Below are 20,413 nucleotides of genomic sequence, written 5' to 3' on the forward strand. Positions count from 1 at the left end.
TTAGTTAGTCATAGATACTAATTATATTCTCAAAGTCCTACATGTGAGCTAAAATAAATAGTCTTGTATGTGTATATAATATGAGGCAGAGGAGATAGTTCAGAGTGCTAGTGCACAGGTTTTGCATGAGGGAGGTATGGATTTATTCATGCATTTGTTAGAAATTAAGCTTCCAACCTCGGACTGTCTGACTTAAGGTTCAAACTTCAGTCTGTCTGACTTAACCGTCTGTTTTTCTCTTACACACTATGTTCTCAAATACCATTCTTTCTCATGAGAAGCCAAAGTTAGAGGAGAGAGATGACACTCCAAAACTGTTACCTGTCCTTTAGCCAAAGTATTCTTAATCTTAATAGCCCACTTTGGCTTTGCCTTTATGAAAACATCAGGCAGTAAAATAAAAGTTTCAGAACTGATTAACTGTTTTGCTCATTCTTCTCTTTTTACAAACTTCTAAAATGCTTGCCAGTGTGTTTCGCAAGATGAAATGGTGATTCAATAATTACCTAATTAATTTAAAGTAGTTTACAGTATTTCTGGGCAAAGAGGGTAAGATTAAAAATAAAATATAGGATTCACCCACACAGGTCAAGTGAACTAAGTAATTGCCTAAATTATTCTTAGTTTTAAATGTGTAAACAAAGACAGAGCTTGAGGTTTTCTGTATTTGATTTTGACTTTTCTATAGAAAACTAAATTCTACACTAAGACTTCCAATAGTGCAGTAATGGCAATGGGGAATTAAAGATCTCAGTCTCTCCTTTTGGGGTGAAGAGAGGGCCAAGGTAGGACTGCATAGCACACATTTACAAGTTTTGGAAACACTCTGATTGAAAACTGCTCCTGAGAGGATCAAAGATTGGGGCTTTGAGCACAGAAAAATGGGATGGTTTTAAAATCAGATTTTAAATCATAATGCTTTGTCAGTCTGCTGAGCAGAAAGCATCAAGGTCTTTATAGGTTGGAGAACAAGTTTGATATACAGAATAAATGTGAAAACAGAATGTAAGATGGAATTACTTTGAGTTGAATTTTGTAAATAGGCTTGTGTTCTTTTTTTAAAGAAAACTTTAAGAATAACAGCTAATAATGTGGAAGGACGGGAGGAAGCGAGGGGGGGAGGGAGAGTGGAAAGGATGAAGGGAGGAAAGGGAGTGAGGAAAAGAGGAAGAAAGGAAGCAAGCAAAAAATAAAGAAGGGAGGGAAGGAAGGAAGGGAGGAAGGAAGGGAGGAAGGAAGGAAGGAAGGAAGGAAGGAAGGAAGGAAGGAAGGAAGGAAGGAAGGAAGGAAGGAAGGAAGGAGGGAGGGAGGGAGGGAGGGAGGGAGGGAGGGAGGGAGGGAGGGAGGAAGGAGAGAGAGAGAGAGAGAGAAAGAGAAAGAGAAGAAGAAAAGAAAGAAAGAAAGAAGAAAGAAAGAAAGAAAGAAAGAAAGAAAAGAAAGAAAGAAAGAAAGAAAGAAGAAAGAAAGATAAAGAAAGAAAGAAAGAAAAGAAGAAAGAAAGAAGAAAGAAAGAAAAAGAAAGAAAGACAAAGAAAAAAGAAAGAAAGAAAGAACAAGGAGGGACGGGAGGGAGGGAGGGAGGAAGGAAGGAAGGAAGGAAGGAAGGAAGGAAGGAAGGAAGGAAGGAAGGAGGAAGGAAGGAAGGAAGGAAGGAAGGAAGGAAGGAAGACAGGAAGAAAGAAAGAGAAAGAAAGAAAGAAAGAAAAGAAAGAAAGAAAAGAAAGAGAAAGAAAGAGAAAAAGAAAGAAGAAAGAAAAAGAAAAAAGAAAGGTATGTGCTGGATCCCTGTTGGATTTCCCAAAACCATATGTTCACCCAAACCCTAGGTGATAATACTGGTTATAACCCTGGAGACCATGAGCACCTCTGGTTTGGCCTGGTAGTTCCAAAACACTGGTAGTCCCAAAGAATGCATACCCCAAATAGAGAATCTTGATGAAATTTCAAATCCATCACTTCAGAATCTTCATTCTAAACTATCACTAAAGATTTATGTGAACCATAAAGTTTGAGAAGCATTTTTCTTATTCCAGTCTACATTATTTATTCCATAGACAATAGAGATGAGGGCTGGAATGAAGCTAATGAAGCTTCCCACAAAGAGTGACGAGTGCAGTTAGAGAAATAACTACACCAACAACTATCATGAGAGAAATAGAATACCTGTCTCAGCAACAGGCAGGGGAGAGGGAAGAGGAAGATGAGGGGCAGAGGTGGCAGGAAGGTTGCACTGGTAAAGGGGGGGTGTACATTTTATGACTGAAACCCAACTACAATCATGCTTGTAACAGGTGCTTAATAAAAAAAAGATATTATTATTTAAAAAATTTATATGAACTAAGATTTATACTGCAGTGGATAGGACTCCATTATGTAGACTTATCGACTTCGCTAAGTGCTTTTTAGATCACTTACGATTTTTTCAAGATTTTAAAGGATGTATAAGGTTAAGTTTGCAAATACAATGGAAATGCTGTATATCTTTTGAAGTGATTAAGAATAAAACCCATGTTAAAATTTTAAAGAAACATGTTGTAATAATGCTGTTGTAAGGAATATTTTAATGTCTCTTTTTGCTTGTTTTCTATTTCAGCACATATTCATTGTGATGGAAATTTATAGCATTATCATTGCTTAGCCAGTGAATGAGAATATTTGTTAGTGGAAATTGGAGATTTTATTTGTGAAATTCTGCAAAATTCATTTTCCTATTTCTGATATTTGCTGAAGTTAAATAAAAATTTTCAAGCCATTGAAAAAAAATTTATATGATTTCAATTAATTATTTCGAAACAGCTTTTTGAGCAAAATGGCTCAAATTGATTCAAGAAAATGGGCTTAATTCAGATGTTTCATAACTCTCAGATACAGTAACGCTTCACTTAATATTTTCTAACAATTTTTAGAAAGTACAACTTTAAACAAATGACTTCTAATGAAAATAGGTATAATGTTTCTTCAAGGTCAACAGTGTTTTATTTTCTCTCAAAGTTATTGCAAAACGACAATACTCTATGGTCTGCTTAAACACAGCCTGCAAATCCTTTCTATCCACAAATGGAAGGTTTGCCTGTGATTTTTACATGTTTTTCTAATAAGTAGTATGAATTCAGCCTAACAAAAATAAACTGCCTTTAAATAATAAACAATTAACTATTTCTTTTTTAAATATGGAATAATTACCATGGCTTTCCAAATTCATTCTTTAGTCTTAAACATTGTGTAAAAGGAGAATTTTCAAAAATTCTCTCTTTTCTGTAAAATGAATAGACTACAAAAACATTTTAACCAATTTTTTTTTAAAGAAGAAAACTGAAGCAGGAGAAGAAAAAAAACCAACAAATGTTGAATAAAGAGAACAAAGATCTTCTTCTCTGGGGTTTAGCATTTTGAATCTGATGTTTAGGGAAGACCTCAGGATTCTCATTTTCCAGACCAATGGAGCTGAGGTAACATTTGAAAACCTGAGGCCAGGGATGGAGACAACCTTTCACTCTGGAACTGAAGTAGAATCAGCACAAAGGAGTAGTTCAGAGAGGGCTTTAGAATTTAAAAAGCCCAAGTTCTAATGTAGCCCCTGCAATGAGCTAATTTTATGATTCTGTCTGCAGCAGTTAAGTTTTCCAAATATCAGTGCCCTTTTTTGCCACGGCATACATAAACTTTTAGGGGAGCTCAGCCCACCAATTGTATCCTCAGATTTTCCTGGTGGGGAGAACTGAAATAACCCCCACAGGGTTCCTCAAAAGGCCCGCTGCGTGGATGGTTGAGGTATTTCCGAAGAGATGCTTGGCATTACTTTTTTGGTCATCATTAGGCTTTGTCTCCCTTGCAAAACTACAGACCAAAATTCGGCCTCGGTCAATGTGCAGTCAGAGAAATTTCAGTACCAAAAGCTGCTAAAGTTCCTCGCTGGCTCAGGATATATTTACAACTCGAAGTCCGGCCAGCTACCTGCAACCTGTTTTTCTGTTTTTCAGCTTTTAGGTGGTAAGGAACACAATTCCTGTCTTTCTTGCATTTTACTATTCCGGCAGGCTGCAAAATTGTAGCAAAACCAGTTTCTCATTCTTTGTTATAAGAATATCCTTTCTAAACTAGCACACCCCCTATGTCACTTCCTTACCTTTTAGATGGGGATTCCTTTCACCTGTATTGGCTAGTTCTTTGATATGTATAGAGCTTGGTACCATTGTGTTGTTTCTCCTAAGGTTTTCTGCCTTTTGTTAGTGTGGAAATACTTTGCATACCCAAGACTTGTATATATTTTCCAACATGTAGAGTACATTTGTTTCATGTCTATTGCAGATGCGGGTCCCCATACAATGTATTTTGTGTGGTCTCATTATTTCATATTTCATATTCATCTATTCGTGCACCCGCTTTTCTTTTCTTGAAGGATTACGACCCCACTAGAAGAAGCTGAGATGCAAGACGCCTGCAGCACTTTTTTATAGAACAAAGAATCAGAAACCTCCCGAATTACTTTGCAGACCAAATTATACAATATACAATTATACAAAATATTTACAAAATAACCAACAGAACCACTGAATAAAGATTCAATCAGGAGCCAGAACGGTGGGCAGCGGTAGAGTGTTTGCCTTGCGCGTGGCGCAGCGGTAGAGCATTTGCCTTGCGCGTGGCTGACTTAGGATGGACCGCAGTTCGATCCCCTGGTGTCCCATATGGTCCCCAAGCCAAGAGTGATTTCTGAGCACAGAGCCAGGAGTAACCACTGAGCAACACCCCTAAGTTTTTGAGTGTGGTCCAAAAACCAGAGAGAGAGAGAGAGAGAGAGAGAGAGAGAGAGACTCAATCAACTATAGCTATTAGCACCATTATTGCACATTCTCAAATACCCTAAATTATGAGAATTTGGATGCAGGAATGGTGATAAAAATCCAGTTGCAGTATTTAAGTAAGAAATTATGTCACCCTAGTTTATTGAGCAATACTCTTATTCAAAGAACTTCTCTGAGTACTTTGACCTATAGTTTAATGTTTAGCTTACAAAACAACAATGAGTATATGTACTCATTATTTTTTATAGTATTGTAGTTATACTACAATAGTTCAAAAGGCAAGAATGCATGCTTTGAAAATTCAAGACCTTGAGTTGAATCCCCAGTGTTACAAAGGTCCTGAGATCTTCTAAGCATGGACCTCAAAACCCAAATTACCACTAGGCCCAGCAACATTATATTATCATTGAGCCCAGGTATTGAACCAAAAGGTTCTGCTTGTTGAGTATCTTGGTGAGTATCTTCTAGTCCCCACCCTGAAGTGTTGTTTAGGAAGCACAAACAAACAAACAAAAAGAACTGAGGTCAGAAGTAGAGAGAACATCAATAGCATTACCTTGTCCAAAGTCATATGTAAATGAAGCTGGTACTATTGGATCACAGGCAAGAAGAGAGAGTGCTTACAGATTCCGAACCATCCATGAGCCACTTCAAGAGAAATACCGTATTTGCCGGCATATAAGATGACTGGGCATATAAGAGACCCCTAATTTTGCAGTTAAAACATAGGTTTAATGCTCATGGGTAGGTAGAATTAAAATAGTCAAAATGACTATCCTACCCAAACTATTATTCAGATCTAATGATCTAATGCAATCCGTATCCAAATTCACACATCATTCTTTAAAGAATTAGAACAATCACAAAATTCATCTGGAACCACAAAAGACCCAGGATAGCCAAACACATACTGAAAAACAAGAAGCTGGTTGGCATCTCTTTATCTAACCTAAAACTATACTATAAAGCCATAGTGATCAAAACAGCATGGTACTGGAACAAAGATGGGACCTCAGACCAGTGGGTTAGAACAGAACTCCCAGACATAAACCCCCAAATATACAGTCAACTAATATTTGACAAAATAGCCAAGAACTTAAAATGGAACAAAGAAAGTCTCTTCACAAATGGTGTTGGTACAACTGGAAAACCACATGTAAAAAATTTAAAATTGACCCATACCTCACTCCTTATACAAAAGTCAACTCAAAATGGATCAAAGACCTTGAAATCAGACCCGAATCGATAAAGTTTATTGAGAATGAAATAGGCAGAACACTCAAGACCTATATATCAAAAAGGTCTTTGAGGACGGAGCACCAATGACAAGAACTTTAGCGTCAAACATAAACAAATGGGACTACAACAAACTAAAAAGCTTCTGCATGGTGAAAGAAACCCTACATAACACAAGAATACAGTTAACTGAATGGGAAAAAAATCTTTGCACTCAACATGTCAGATAAAGGGCTGATATCTAGAAGATACAAAGCACTCGGAAAGCTGAGCCCCCCAAAACCAAATAAAGCCATAAAAAATGGGGAGATTAAATAAATAGACACTTCTCTAAGGAAGACAGAAGGATGGCCAACAAACACATGAAAACATGCTCACCTTCACTCATTAGGGAAATCCAAATCAAGACAACAATGAGGTACCTCCTTACACCAGTGAGGATGGCTTACATCAAAAATAATGGGAACAATCTTTGTTGGCGGGGTTGCAGTATGATAGGCACTCTCATCCACTGCTGGTAGGAATGCCCCTAGTCCAACACCTATGGAGAACAGTCTGGAGAGTGCTCAAGGAACTCAGAATTGAGCTGCCATTTGACCCAACAATTGCACTCCTAGGTATCTACCCCCAAGTTGGAAGGACATTCATCCCAAAGTATGTGTGCACCCCACTATTTATCTCAGCACTCAGTATAATAGCCAGGTCTTGGAACCAACTTCAATGTCCAAAAACAGATGAATGGATCATTAAGATGTGGTATCTATACACAATGGAATACTACATGGCAGTCAGAAATTATATAATCACAGACTTTGCAGCAACTTGGATGGACCTAGAACATATGTTAAATGAAGTATGCCAGAAGATGAAAGATAAACATAGAATGATAGCACTATTCTGAAACACCTAGAACATAAACCTTATATACAACTAATACTCAACAATCAAATAACAGGGTTTAACATGGTAGAAACTTCAAACACTGTAACCGGCAGCATATACCAGGGAGCAGTGCCCAAAACACATGAAAGAGGAACCACACAAACTCTTGACTACACATTATACCACAAAGAAACCAGCAAAGCAGAAACAGGAGCACAGAGAGAACAGGTATGTAATCAGCCTTCTACTACAAAGGCCCACAATAATCCCTTAGGGATCTTATACAGGATTACAGGTAAAGGATACCTTGGGAAATTACTGACCTCAAGGAAAGCATCCCATAACAATATGTTTTAATGCCTTAATCTTACTATATTTAAAATAACCTCTCAGCTTTTCTGTCCACAGTTGTACTTGGATACAAAGGGTGGACAAATTAAGAGGGCATCTCGGGGCTCAGGCACATGAGATACCATACCCAGCTTGCATTACAAGAATATCCTGATAAAACTCTTCAACAAACTCTTTATCTCTAGATTATACCTTCTTTTAGGACTTGAAGAACATGACCAGCCAGACCACCGAAGTAGCAACTATGACCTTCAGACTTATACTACAGGCTCTACTCATCGAATACATCCAAGCAAACTAGCATTCTCTTGCTCTTTTTTCCTCTCTTCTCACTACTTTCTTTTTTTATTATTACTTTTTATTATTATTATTATTTTATTTTTTATTTTCTCTTTTATTCTCTCCTGCCCCTTTCATATACTTTCCCTTTTCCCCCCTCTAAAAATCCGACTATCCCTTCACCCCTCAATCCCATCCAGATTTCCCACCTTATTAAAACTCTTCACCCTCAGTTCTTAATCCATTAGGCATCAAGACTGACCTCCTACCCCAACGAACCAGTACCCAGCACCCAAGCAAAGGGACAGCCAGTTAAACCACACCTCGTCCCGACAAGGAAATGCAACCACCTCCCCTCTGACTCATGCTACGTGGCCCTTCTTACCAACTCTCCTAACGTGGACTGTTACTTGAAACCGGACTTAGTTCTAAAAGGATCCCAATCCAAAAGCCCTTCCCAAGAATCCCTCCACAAATCGTTTGCCAATCTCAAGAAGGTCAGGGTGTGTGAGGAAGGGCACCCGGGAACCCACAACACCACAAGAAAATCTCAAAAGACAATGGGGAAACCTATACTTCCATCATAAGTATAAAGTACTGTATTACACTACCTCTTTAACTGCTTTGCTCCAAATGTAAGGTAGTCTCTCACATCACTTTGTTCCTTTAATTATTTTTTACTTCATTTTTTAAATCTTTTTTCTTTATATATATATATATATATATATATATGAGCACATATATTTTTATTTCTATTTTTATCTTCTCTGGGGTGTGACCGGTTTTTGTTTTCTTGTCTCTCCACCCCCAAACGCACTGGCAATATAATGTAGCGCCATTTCTCCCTGCAAAGGTACACTAAAAAGGGGGAAATCTTATGTATAGAAACGAGCTCCTATTTACTAGGGATAAAAACTCATACTTGTTTATAATACAGGGGCATCTCACACCTTGAAAATATGTCATGTGGACCCAACTTAGACCCCAGTGATTAGACACCAACCGTCCAGCCTTGAATTCTGGATCCCAGACATAGAAACGACACAGTTCTTCACAACAGCTACAGGAAACAAATCCCATCCGGGACATCCTTAATACTACTCGAACACCAACAAGTGACAGCTCTAATATGATATCCTGACAATGAGGAAATTGGGAACAACTTGACCTAAGAGCAGCTAACGATAAGACAAAATCAGAAGACTTGTCACCCTTAGGTCTGTGCAAAAGCCAAGATCGTGATCTACAGAAGACTGGATGATAAGACCAGGACTGGGCAGTATGTATCCCGGGGACCAATAAAAAAAAAAAAAAGCCCTAGTCTAGGGTTTGATCAATGACCAGCACAACAATCATGATCTCTAATTCCGGAGGTCTGACTGAGACAATAGCAACTGAATGGGTCTTCTGATAACAAAATGAAAGAGGCTACCCCAGGCTCCATCCTAAGATCAGCACAAAGACCAAGATCACCAACCACAGAAGACAGATTAAAATGTCACTGAGGGAACAGAACTTCTAGAACCACAAAGAAAGACTTCATCATAAGTTCCACTCCTTGACCTGTGCAAATACCGAGATCTCTAGCTACAGAGGTCTGACTTTATCACCCAGGAAGGAACAGAAGTCCTCCTTCATACACCACAAAAGCACCAAGGGGAGAGTAAATGAACCTGAAAGGAGTCTATAGTTAATCCATGACAATATATTTCAAGTGTGGAGAAGCCCTGTATCTCTTAGGCCAAGGGAATTCCTTTTCAAATGACCCCAAAATTCTACTGTGCCTGTACAGAAGGGGAAAAAGGGCAAAAAGCACAAAACATTTTTATTTTATTATGATTTTTATATATTTATCTAGTTTCTGTTGATCTTTGTTTTGGTGTGGATATTGAAGCTGTTGTCTCCATTCTTATTTTTTTTTATTTTTTTATGTTTTTTTTTATTCTTTTCTCTTCTTCCTTTATGCACTCTGCCATGTTTTTCATCTCAAGACCATGACTTTTATGTGGTGCTTATCTTTATTGTTGGAGTGCACACTGGATATTTTATTTGACACTTCTTTTTTGTACTGTTGTGGTGTTTCACCTTCTTTTTCCCCTTTGTCTCTCAAACTGAGGATGAGACCCTCTAGAAGGACTCCGCCCATTTTCGACATTTTTTATTTTTACCCCAATTTATTACTTTTCCTTTCTTCAAACAAAACCACATAACTTAAACTATCTAGTCCAGCCTCCCAATTAGAGGGGGAAACAAGGGAGGTACCAAGACCAAACAGGTGGAGGATCACTAAGCAGTAAGCCGGGCACAGAGAGGCCCATTCATGCTAGCCCCAGGGGTGAGGGAGGAGGTTATGGGAGACAGACGGGATTGGAGGTGGAGGAAGGACAATTCAGTGATGGGAATTCCCCTGATTTTATGTTAATATGTACCTAAAATATTGTCAACGATATGTAAGCCACTACATTTAAAATAAAAATATATTATTAAAAAAAACATAGGTTTAGGCCTATATTGGCTGTATCAGACAGGAAGTTCCTGTGCTGCAACTGTATACCACAGTGAGCCAATCACAACAAGCAAAGGTCCAAAGGTTCTACTGTCATAGACTTCCTCTCTGACTCTGGCCAATCTGAGCAGCTTTTGACAGTGTAGATTCAGGTCCAGAACATTGTCTCATTGGCATGCATAAAAAGCCTGCTTGGATTGGCTGCGTGAGAGAGGCAGTCTGAGCAACCTGGCAGTGATTGCTGCAGGATCGAGTTGGAAAATTCGTTTTGTGGAAATATTCAGACAATTTTCATTTAGTGGCATATTGAAACATTTTTCGGGATATCTGCGTATAAGACGACCCCCGATTTTTGGTTCACTTTTTTTGTTTCAAAAGTCGTCTTATACGCCGGAAAATATGGTAACTCTTTATTTTGGTGGGAGTGAGATATTTATAGGGTGTCAGCTTCGTTTGTTTTGGGGAAAACAGAATTTGTGCTCTATATGGGAAAAACAGAACGTATGCTCTGTGCGTTTAGCTACAGTCACACAACAAAGTGAGTTTTATCAGTAGTTGTAAAATTTTTGTCATCTCCCAATCCAGTATGTTAAACATCTGAAATGTTTAAAGATATTTGAAGATGGATCCCATTACTGACACTAAATATTGTAATGATTGCATTTGTGAGTTAGTTTGGTTAGGCAACAGCACCCAACACCCAACTAGATATGATCTGTGAAGATTTTTTTTCAGATTTAAGTTAATTGCCATTTTATTTGCTTAGAGAACACTTGGTTGCACTCAGTGGTTACTTCCAGTTCTGTACTCAGAAGCTGTGCCAGGCATAGTTCAGTAAAATATGCAATGTCAACAGGCCTCCTACATTCAAAACATGTGCTTAAACAATTGAGCTATTTGTCTGGTCTTGTAATTGACATTTTAATCATATGATATTTAGAAAATCAGATTACTCTATTTTGTAAGTGATTCCCATAAAAAAGTTGTAACTGCAATTATATTTTTAAAAAAAAGAAGAAAGAAAGAAAGAAATGTAGGGGCTAGAAAGATAGGATAGGACAGTGGGTAAGGTATTTGTCTTGCTTTAGGATCCTAGCCCAGGATCCATCCTTAGAACACCATGTGATCAAGCTCACAAGGAATGAATTCTGAGAGCAGAGGTGGAGGTAAGCACTAAGCACAGTCAAGTGCCCTTCCAATAAAAAGAAGAAAAAGAAATTTAGTCTCATTAGTTCTGGATTAAAACCCAAAAAATGTGCCCATTTTAAGCTTATCTTAGCTATCTTCTGGAATTAGAATTTTAGATTAATATCAACTCTTCCATGAATCTCTCGATTTCTCTACTCCACCAATGAAACCAGTTGTCTGGAATAGAGCACAGAGAGCTTCTTCAACAAAAGTGTTGGAAAATCTCAAAAACCAAACACAATAAAATTGAAATTAGAGCCTATCTGACATCTATTTGTACCCAAGAATTAATTCAAAGCGGACTTGGTATAAACCTGTTTCTAATCATTACATTGAGGGCAAAATAGCAGGATGCTCAAAGACTCTGTAGTGATAAAATCATAATAGCAAAGCAAATAGAGGCAAAAATAAACAAAGAGTATTTTATAAAATGAAAATAACATTTTTTGCACTACGAAAGAAATAGGACCTAAAATAAAGATACCTCCCACTGGACCATTGAATGGTAGAAAATTTTCACATATCAGATAAAGGGCTAATAATCATCACATATCAAACATTCTCAAAGCTCAACCAAACACAACAAACAACTTCATCAAAAAAATGGAAAAAGGATATGAAGGAAGTTCCTAAAAGATGATAGAAAGAAGGCTAAGAAGCACATACTTTTTAAAACTGTTTATCATCACTGATTGTCAGAAAGATGCAAATAAAAACAATGAGTCATCACCTCATATCATAAGCATGTCTATCCAAAAGTCATTTTGATATGGTAATGCAAATCAAAAGATGCAGCAAAAGCATATGGAACTCTTATTTTACTGCTGGCAGGATTGGATCTTGTTTCAGTCACCTAAGTAAACAGTTTGGAGATGCCTCAAATAACTGACAGAGCTTTATGTCAAATTCACTCTAAAAGCATCTATTCCCAAACCACAAAAATATTAATTTATAAGGACACATACACACATATTTATCTCATTGTTGCTTACAAGAACTAAGCTCTGGATACAAATTGTTCAAAAATAAATGAGTAGATAAAGAAATTGTATGTATCTCAATGGAATACTACTCAGCTATGAGGAAAAAATTAAATTTTGCAGTTTTTTGCAGCTTGAATGAAATTAGGTAAAGTTATAGCAAGTGAAAAGAGTCAGAAAGAAAAAGAGAAACAGCAGGTGACCTCATTTATTTGCAACATATAAAGAAATAAAGCACTGTGTCAGGCAATCTTCCATATAAGAAATAATTCTGAGATATTGTCACTAAAACTGACCTGAGTATGCTTAGTGGAGTGTTGGTGGAAGGAAACCTTGAAATAATAGTGAAGGATCCTAAAAATCTGGTGGAAGCATGGAGTAGGAGCACTACAGTAGTATAAAACAATATTACTAGTACTTTTGGGAGAGTAAACAATGCTATAAACTTTGTGGGGGGTTTTAGGAATGCCACATACTGCTGTACTTAAAACTTATTTTTGGTGGATTCAGGGGACCAAATGGGATGCTTAGGATCAAATCTAGGCTGTGCATGGTACAATCACTCCAGATCCTTAATCATTTTTTAAAATAAAATTCACTGAGCATGATGATGAGAAATGAATTCAAATTACAAAGGAATACTCATATATGTTTTGAAAATCCCAACATGCTTAAAACAGAAGTTTAAAATGACAGAAAGGTTGAACTAAGAATGAAATATAGATGCGAATATAAATCTCCCCCCATATGTTTTAAGAAAACTTAGACAATTCAACAGAAAGGGAAGATTTTTGTTTCAGGATATATTGATTCAGAGAGACTCTAGTGCTTTTAAAGGAATACTGCCACAAAGAAATAGGAGTGATGACTTGTTCTAGAAATAAAAAGGATTACCACAGTATCAACAATCAAAGCCCTTAGTCTACTCCCACTCAACTCCAGCCACTTGATCCCAGCCTGAGAACAATAGCAAACACAATTCTGTAAGAAACTGAGTTATTCTTCAGCTAGATATTGAACTTCTGAAATATCCACACCCCCCCCAAAGTATAACATCTTTGCTTAATCCCAATGATATTATTATGGTTTTACAGTTGATGAACCATCTTAAACTTAATAGCGCTTTTCAACGATGTGTCAATACCTGGATTTTATTTATTCATCTGTCTTCATTTAGGCACATGATTTACAAAGTTTTTAATAATAGTCTTGATGTTATGAGTTCTGACTCTGAATTTCCCACCAATGTCAGAATTCCTCTACCCGTCATTCAAGGTGCCCCCCTCTATTTATCCTGTCTTCTTAAACTCATTCATCTATTTTCATTTACTCACTGTAGTCTGGGCCATATGTTTGAAATAATATATAATATTATGTATATTTATTATATATACATACATATGTAATATATAATGTACATAGTTACCTAACCTCTAGACCAATGGTCCTCAAACTACGGCCCACGGACCACATATTGTATTTATTCCCATTTTGTTTCTTCACTTCTAAATAAGATATATGCAGTGTGCATAGAAATTTGTTCATAATTTTTGTTTTTACTATAATCTGGCCCTCCAGCAGTCTGAAGGACAGTGAACTGGCCCCCTGTTTAAGAAGTTTGAGGACCCCTGCCTAGACCATCAAAATATTCAAGATCTCTGATCATTACCTGGGTTTTAAAAATGAGCATAAAACTAAAGATTTCTAGATATTTGAGAAAAATAAAGGACTGTTCCTCAATAATACAAATTGGAACTCTCTTAAATAAATTGAATATTTAACTCCATAACTTATTACAGAAAACCCAGGAAATTTTGAAATAAGATTTATTTACTAAGATGATAGAGCTAATTTACAGAGTTCAGGAAGAAAACTTCATGAAGATGATTTTATGTTGTGAATTTATCCAAATTTAGCCAGGTAGTAAGAAAGCCTAAAAGAATTTCTATCCTAACATTCACTGAAAAAGCAAAGGATGACAATGTTATAGAATTAGACTCTTGCCCAGATATTGACATTCGTATGAATAGGTTTGGTAATTGGAATTTATTTCAGACAACTTCTTGTCCAAAAATGGAATTAGAATCCCATTCCAAGAACATTTGAAAATTTAAGCTTGACGAAACACACAGAAATAAGTAATATAGTGTCTCTTGCCAAAAGAATGGTCTGCTAGTTAATTCCTAAAAGTCTAGCCCATATCAGGTTTTAAGATATGAATCACACAAAATAATAATTGCACCTACCAGGAAGGTTCTAAATTTACCAATCCAGACAAATTATGCTAAGAAAGTTGTGTATCATTGGAATGGGATGGAAACAGGGAAAACATATCATGGCCCCATGAGATTTTGTCTATTGATAAAATACTAAAAGCCAAAGTCCATAAGCAATGGGCTATAAAATACATTAAAATAAACTCTGAGAATTATTTTAATAATTCTCTTTCACTTAACCCATCATTAAGTAGAAAGAGGAATCAATATCAAATGTGTCTTTTGCCTGCCTTCCTTTTATGTTAAGGGGCAGGATTTCCTAAACACTTCTAAGAGGATTAGGGGAGAGTGAGAGCACTCCCAGGAACGTCTGGTCAGATACAAAGATTAGAAAATTGAATGCTCTGCATGGCAGTGCTCTGTTCTAGAATGTTGCTGGGGCCCAGAATAACTGGCCATACCAAGTCCAACCTGGAAGAACTCAGTAGGACCCAATGTCAGAGATTAAACCATGGTCAGTCACATGCAAGGCAAGTGCCTTGATCACTGTATTATCTATGGTTTATATTTTTAGTAGAATCACTCAAAATACATTCAAAGAACGAGATTTCAACTTTTAAAGTGTCTTAATTATGACCTCTTGAGCATCTCTGAGAATAATCCCTGAGCACAGAGCCAAGAGAAAGTCCTGAGCACAGCAGAGTGTAGTCCTGTTAGGTTGTACCTTATTTTACCCAAAACAAAGGTCATTCCTGGTTCCTTTGTATATATGTGTTCACAACTTGATTTTACCCCAAAACAGAGATTGCCTAACATGTAAACCTGGGTGGGACTGGCTTAGGATAGCCTGAACTATCTTTTCTTACTCGATCCTCAATACCCCACCTGGGGGAGGTCTCTGTACTCAATAAAAATCATAATCCTGGTAGGCAGCTTGCTCTCTATGCAACATAAAAAATCACCAGACTACATGTGTTTCATCCTCAGCCTGGTCTGGATTATTTCATGTGTGACCTTGCTTTAGACTCATTTATCAGGGTTGAAGACACAGTATGTGGGGTGATTTTTACATGGTCCCACACACCACACAGAGAAAGGAAAGTAATGGGAGAAAGGAGTAAAAAGAGAATGACAATCTAATATTGGGAATGACACCAGAACTTTCCTAGTAAGTGCAGTGAGATTTATACACCAACAAAGCTTTGTTGGTGTATAAATAAATATATATATATTGAATCAGTGGTTAATAGATTAAAAATAAAATATAAAATATTCACATTGTATGTAAATACATGTGTAAATATGTAAAAATTATATGTAAATGATATTTGATATTTTCACTACCATTGCCACTTATCAAGTCAGCGAGCCCTTGGCAACTTAATAGGCTGCAGCAAATAAAACAACATAATTACACACATCCTTCTCAGGCTGCAGCATCAACTATTACCACAGCTGTGACACCAGGTGTCCTCATTCAGGTAGAGGCCCACAAAGTTGGAAAACTAACAAAGACTTTCAAACTCTGATCATTCTCCCATATCCTTTAGAATAGGAAGCTGAAAAAATATTTTTGCAAATTCTAGTCAACCAGTTTCCTCCTTCTTCTGCAGAGACAAGCAAACCTTCTCTTACAAGGACAGGTGCCAGACAAGATCCACATCAGAACCCAGATCAGAACCTGGGTCCAGAAAGTTATTTAAAAAAAAAAAACACAGGATCACTGTCTTGGAAGTCAACATTTTCCTACTCGTTTCTGTCCCCTTACTGTATTGTTTCCTCTTGGCTTGGAGATATAAAAAGTTGGTGTGCCTTGGACCTGTAAGGTGGTTTTCCCCAAGCCAACAGGTAAAATCCTGCCATCAGACATGGGGATAATCCTACTTACAAAACACTAAATTAAAGGTTATTTTCTCTGTGGTTTATTCAACTGAAAAGTAGAGAAGAAATTAATACTTACAAGAATGAAAGAACTCTAAAATGCTAGAAGCAACAAAAGGGAGTTCAAAGGCTGAGTGAAGAGGAATTGAATGCAGGCAATTAGAACTTTCTAAGTAGAGTGAGAAACCAGGAGAGATACACCTCTTTTGTCAAAACATTTAAAAGTCTAAAGTTTACATTGAAATATTTTTTTCTACAACCTTCAGGAATAGCACAATACTGTTGCTAAAGTATGAGTGTGTGTGTGTGTGCGTGCGCGTGTGTGCGTAATAGAAATGAATAATTTTCATATGTGGAAATATGCCTAGTAAAAGCATATAGAGAGATAATTTAAAGTTCTAGAGTAGCGGACATGTAGGTCTAAACATAGATAATTTGCTGATGAAATTTTGAGAAGTAAGTTAAATTTTGACACAAAAAAATCAAAACCATTCTTGACCAACTTTATTTTTTGTTTTGGGGCCCACCCGGTGACACTCAGGGGTTATTCATGGCTCAGTACTCAGAAATTGTTCTTGGCTTGGGGGACCATATGGGAAGCTGGGGATTGAGCTGTGTGCAAGGCAAATGTCCTACCACTGTGCTATCACTCTGGCCCCTCTTGACCAATTCTTAAAATATTTAATAAAACCCATGAAATGCAATCTTCAGTTTGTCCTATTAAGATTTATTATCTCTTGGGGCCAGAGAGAAAGCATGAAGGTAGGGTGTTTGCCTTGCATGCAGAAGGACAGTGATTCAAATCCCAGAATCCCATATGGTCCCCCGAGTCTGCCAGGAGCGATTTCTGAGTGTAAAGCCAGAAGCACAGCCATGTGTGACCCAAACATAAATAAAGAAACAAAAATGATTTTAGCATTTCTATATATATATATATATATATATATATATATATTTTTTTAATCATCTCAAAGCATCAAATTCCAATTTTGTCTTTGAAACTAAATGCAGCAGGGCAACTAGAGAATAAAGTTGTTTGGGTTCTCCTGAAGCACAATCACTCCCTTTCCATTATGATTTGGCAAGATACAAAATGATCTCTCTCATATGTGAGATATATAGAAATATAGCTGGGGATAACAAAAGCCCAAAGGCTAATAAAACTGAGAATTGGTCTTAATTAGGAAGCTTACTACAGTGGGGTCTTGGGCAGAGGGGAGATATTGAGACAAGTGTGGAAGAAAAGTAAACAGACACCCTAGTGGAGTAAGTGGTATGGAATTTGCCATCCCTTTTGTGTTTGTATGAAGAAGGGGTCTCTAGCACTTTTTGTGTGTAACCTATAAAGAACATAGACACCCTATAGTCTTATTTACACTTGGATTCATAAACTGATCACAGTATTTTTAATTGCTTCCACTTTCTTCTGATAGATGTTCTGTTTGCTTTACAATGTTCTTAAAGATCAGAACTGTAATGCCTGGATAGAAGAGATTTACACTATCATGACAGTGTTAATAAGTAAGAGATGTAGAATGCCTGTCTCGAATACAGGTAGGGGGTGGGGAAAGAGGGAGATGGGGGGCATTGGTGGTGGGAAGGTTGCACTGGTGAAGGATACCCTAACATTAATAGTACTATACGCTCTGGTGCCTAAAATTAATTTCATTCATTTGGCATTTTTCAAAAATTTATATTTGTGACAAATGAACTGAAGAGGTACCTAATATAATCAAGACAACTGTAGCGAAATCTGTTTCCTACATCTTCTATTTTACCTCACTGTTCATATACTCTCATAATTTAAATATTAAAGGAAGCAAATATTTACTCTGTTTTGTGTTCCTGCAGATAATATTTTTCTTTGAAATTCTTCACTTATTTTCTCTGACTCAACGGAATGAAGATTCCAGCCTTTTCCCTTTCGACTTTTGAATGTTTATCTTTAAAAAAAAAATAGATCACTGTTTCTCCTGATCTGAAGAAAAAAGAGTTCTTTTCATTAGGTTATTATTCACTCTTTATGCTTGCCTTTTCTTCTATCCTGTCAGTACATTCCATTAAAAAAATCTTGTTCAAAAACTAGCTGGCTGAGTTCATTTTCGCATAAATTTATTCATGTCACAGCTGCTAGCTAGCAAAGAATTCTACAAAATTCACTGACCTTGAAAACCAGAGAGGTGCGAGGAAATGCTGGAACTCTATATAACAAACAGAGAGATATTTACAACAGGATGCTTTTAGATTCTAGAGGTTTGGGTGTAGAAAACAACGCTGCAACTGTTTATTAAGAGCATCCACTCGGTTCCCTTTGCACCATGGGGTTTATTATTTTGCTAACAACCTTTCAGGATTCGTTGGCTGCAGGTCTTGTGTGTGCAGCACAGTAATATAAGCAGAAGTTCCCAAACAGACTGCCTCAGTCATTATGATCCATATGGCCAAGCACAAATGAAGTGGGGGAGGAGGCAGGGAGGTGCTTTATGTCATAAAACCTCTTGAAATGAGAACTCATCATGGAACGTCTTAGAAGACGTTCATAGAACGTCTTCCATGTCTCTCTTCAATTTTTTTTTCTTTATTTAAGCACCATGATTACATAATCAGTGGTCTCAAACTCAATTTACCGGGGCCGCAGGAGGCAAAGTCGGGGTGATCTTTGAGTGCAAAGTCAGTAGTAAGCCTTGAATATTGGGGTGTGTGACCCAAACAACTAAAACAAAACAAAACAAAAACAGATTCCTCTAGGGCAGGGCCACAAAATATTGTACGGAGGGCCGCAAATGACTCATGGGCCGCGGGCTGACATGATTGTAGTTGGGCTTCAATCATAAAAAAAAGGAACACCCCACTTCACCAGTGCAAGCTTCCCACCACCAATGCCCCCCATCTCCCTCTTTCCCCACCCCCTACCTGTATTCGAGATAGGCATCCTACTTCTCTCACTCAACACTGTCATGATAGTGTAAATCTCTTCTATCTAGGCATTACAGTTCTGATCTTCAAGAACATTGTAAGCAAACAGAACATCTATCAGAAGAAAGTGGAAGCAATTAAAAATTCTGTGGTCAGTTTATGAATTCAAGTGTAAATAAGACCATAGGATGTCTATGTTCTTTATAGGAAGCCCAGTTATTACACACACAAAAAAGTACTAGAGACCCCTTCTTCATACAAACACAAGAGGGAAAAAAGCTACCCAAATTTCGATCACTCTTCAGTTGTCACCATCAAAATTTTAGTCATCATCTTTTTATATTCCTCCATGAGTATATATTTATAATCTAAGTAAGCAGATGGATTCCCTCAACAATCTCTTTATCATAAATTGCTAGCTCTTTTCATCTCTCTTTCTCTCTCTTATACATTTTAGATCTCTCATCCAATAAGCTATATGTATTTTTTCACCATGTGAAGTAATATATATATGACATGCACTTAGTTATTCAATTATAGCTTTAGTAAACAGGATAAAAAGACAAAAGCTTAATGTGATCTGGTACATATATTTATTCTAATTCTGTCCCCTCTCACTACTTATTTATGTCTAATACTTGCAAGCAGACTAGTTGACTGGCTTCTAACTACTAAAAAGAATTTCTATACACTCTATAAACCTTGGGTTCAAACTGTCACCTAAGAAAACCTCTAATGTGAGAGTACAGCAGGTGTGGTTCTTGCCTTGCACACAGCTGACCCAGGTTTGATTCCCAGCATCCCATCTGATTCCCCCAATGAGTAATTCCTAATGCAGAGCTAGGAGTAACACTGGAGTATTGTCAGATAAGCCATACACCAAAAGAAAAGAAAAGAAAAGAAAAGAAAAGAAAAGAAAAGAAAAGAAAAGAAAAGAAAAGAAAAAAGGGAAGGGAAGGGAAAAAGAAAAGAAAGAAAGAAAGAAAGAAAGAAAGAAAGAAAGAAAGAAAGAAAGAAGAAAGAAAGAAAGAAAGAAAGAAAGAAAGAAAGAAAGAAAGAAAGAAAAATAGAAAGAAATAAAGAAAGAAGAGAGAAAAAGAGAAAGAAAGAGAAAGAAAGAAGGAAAGAAAGAAAGAAAGAAAGAGAGAGAAAGAAGAAAGAGAAAGAAAGAAG

This window comes from Suncus etruscus, chromosome 17 (assembly GCF_024139225.1).
Source record: "Suncus etruscus isolate mSunEtr1 chromosome 17, mSunEtr1.pri.cur, whole genome shotgun sequence".
NCBI lineage: Eukaryota > Metazoa > Chordata > Mammalia > Eulipotyphla > Soricidae > Suncus > Suncus etruscus.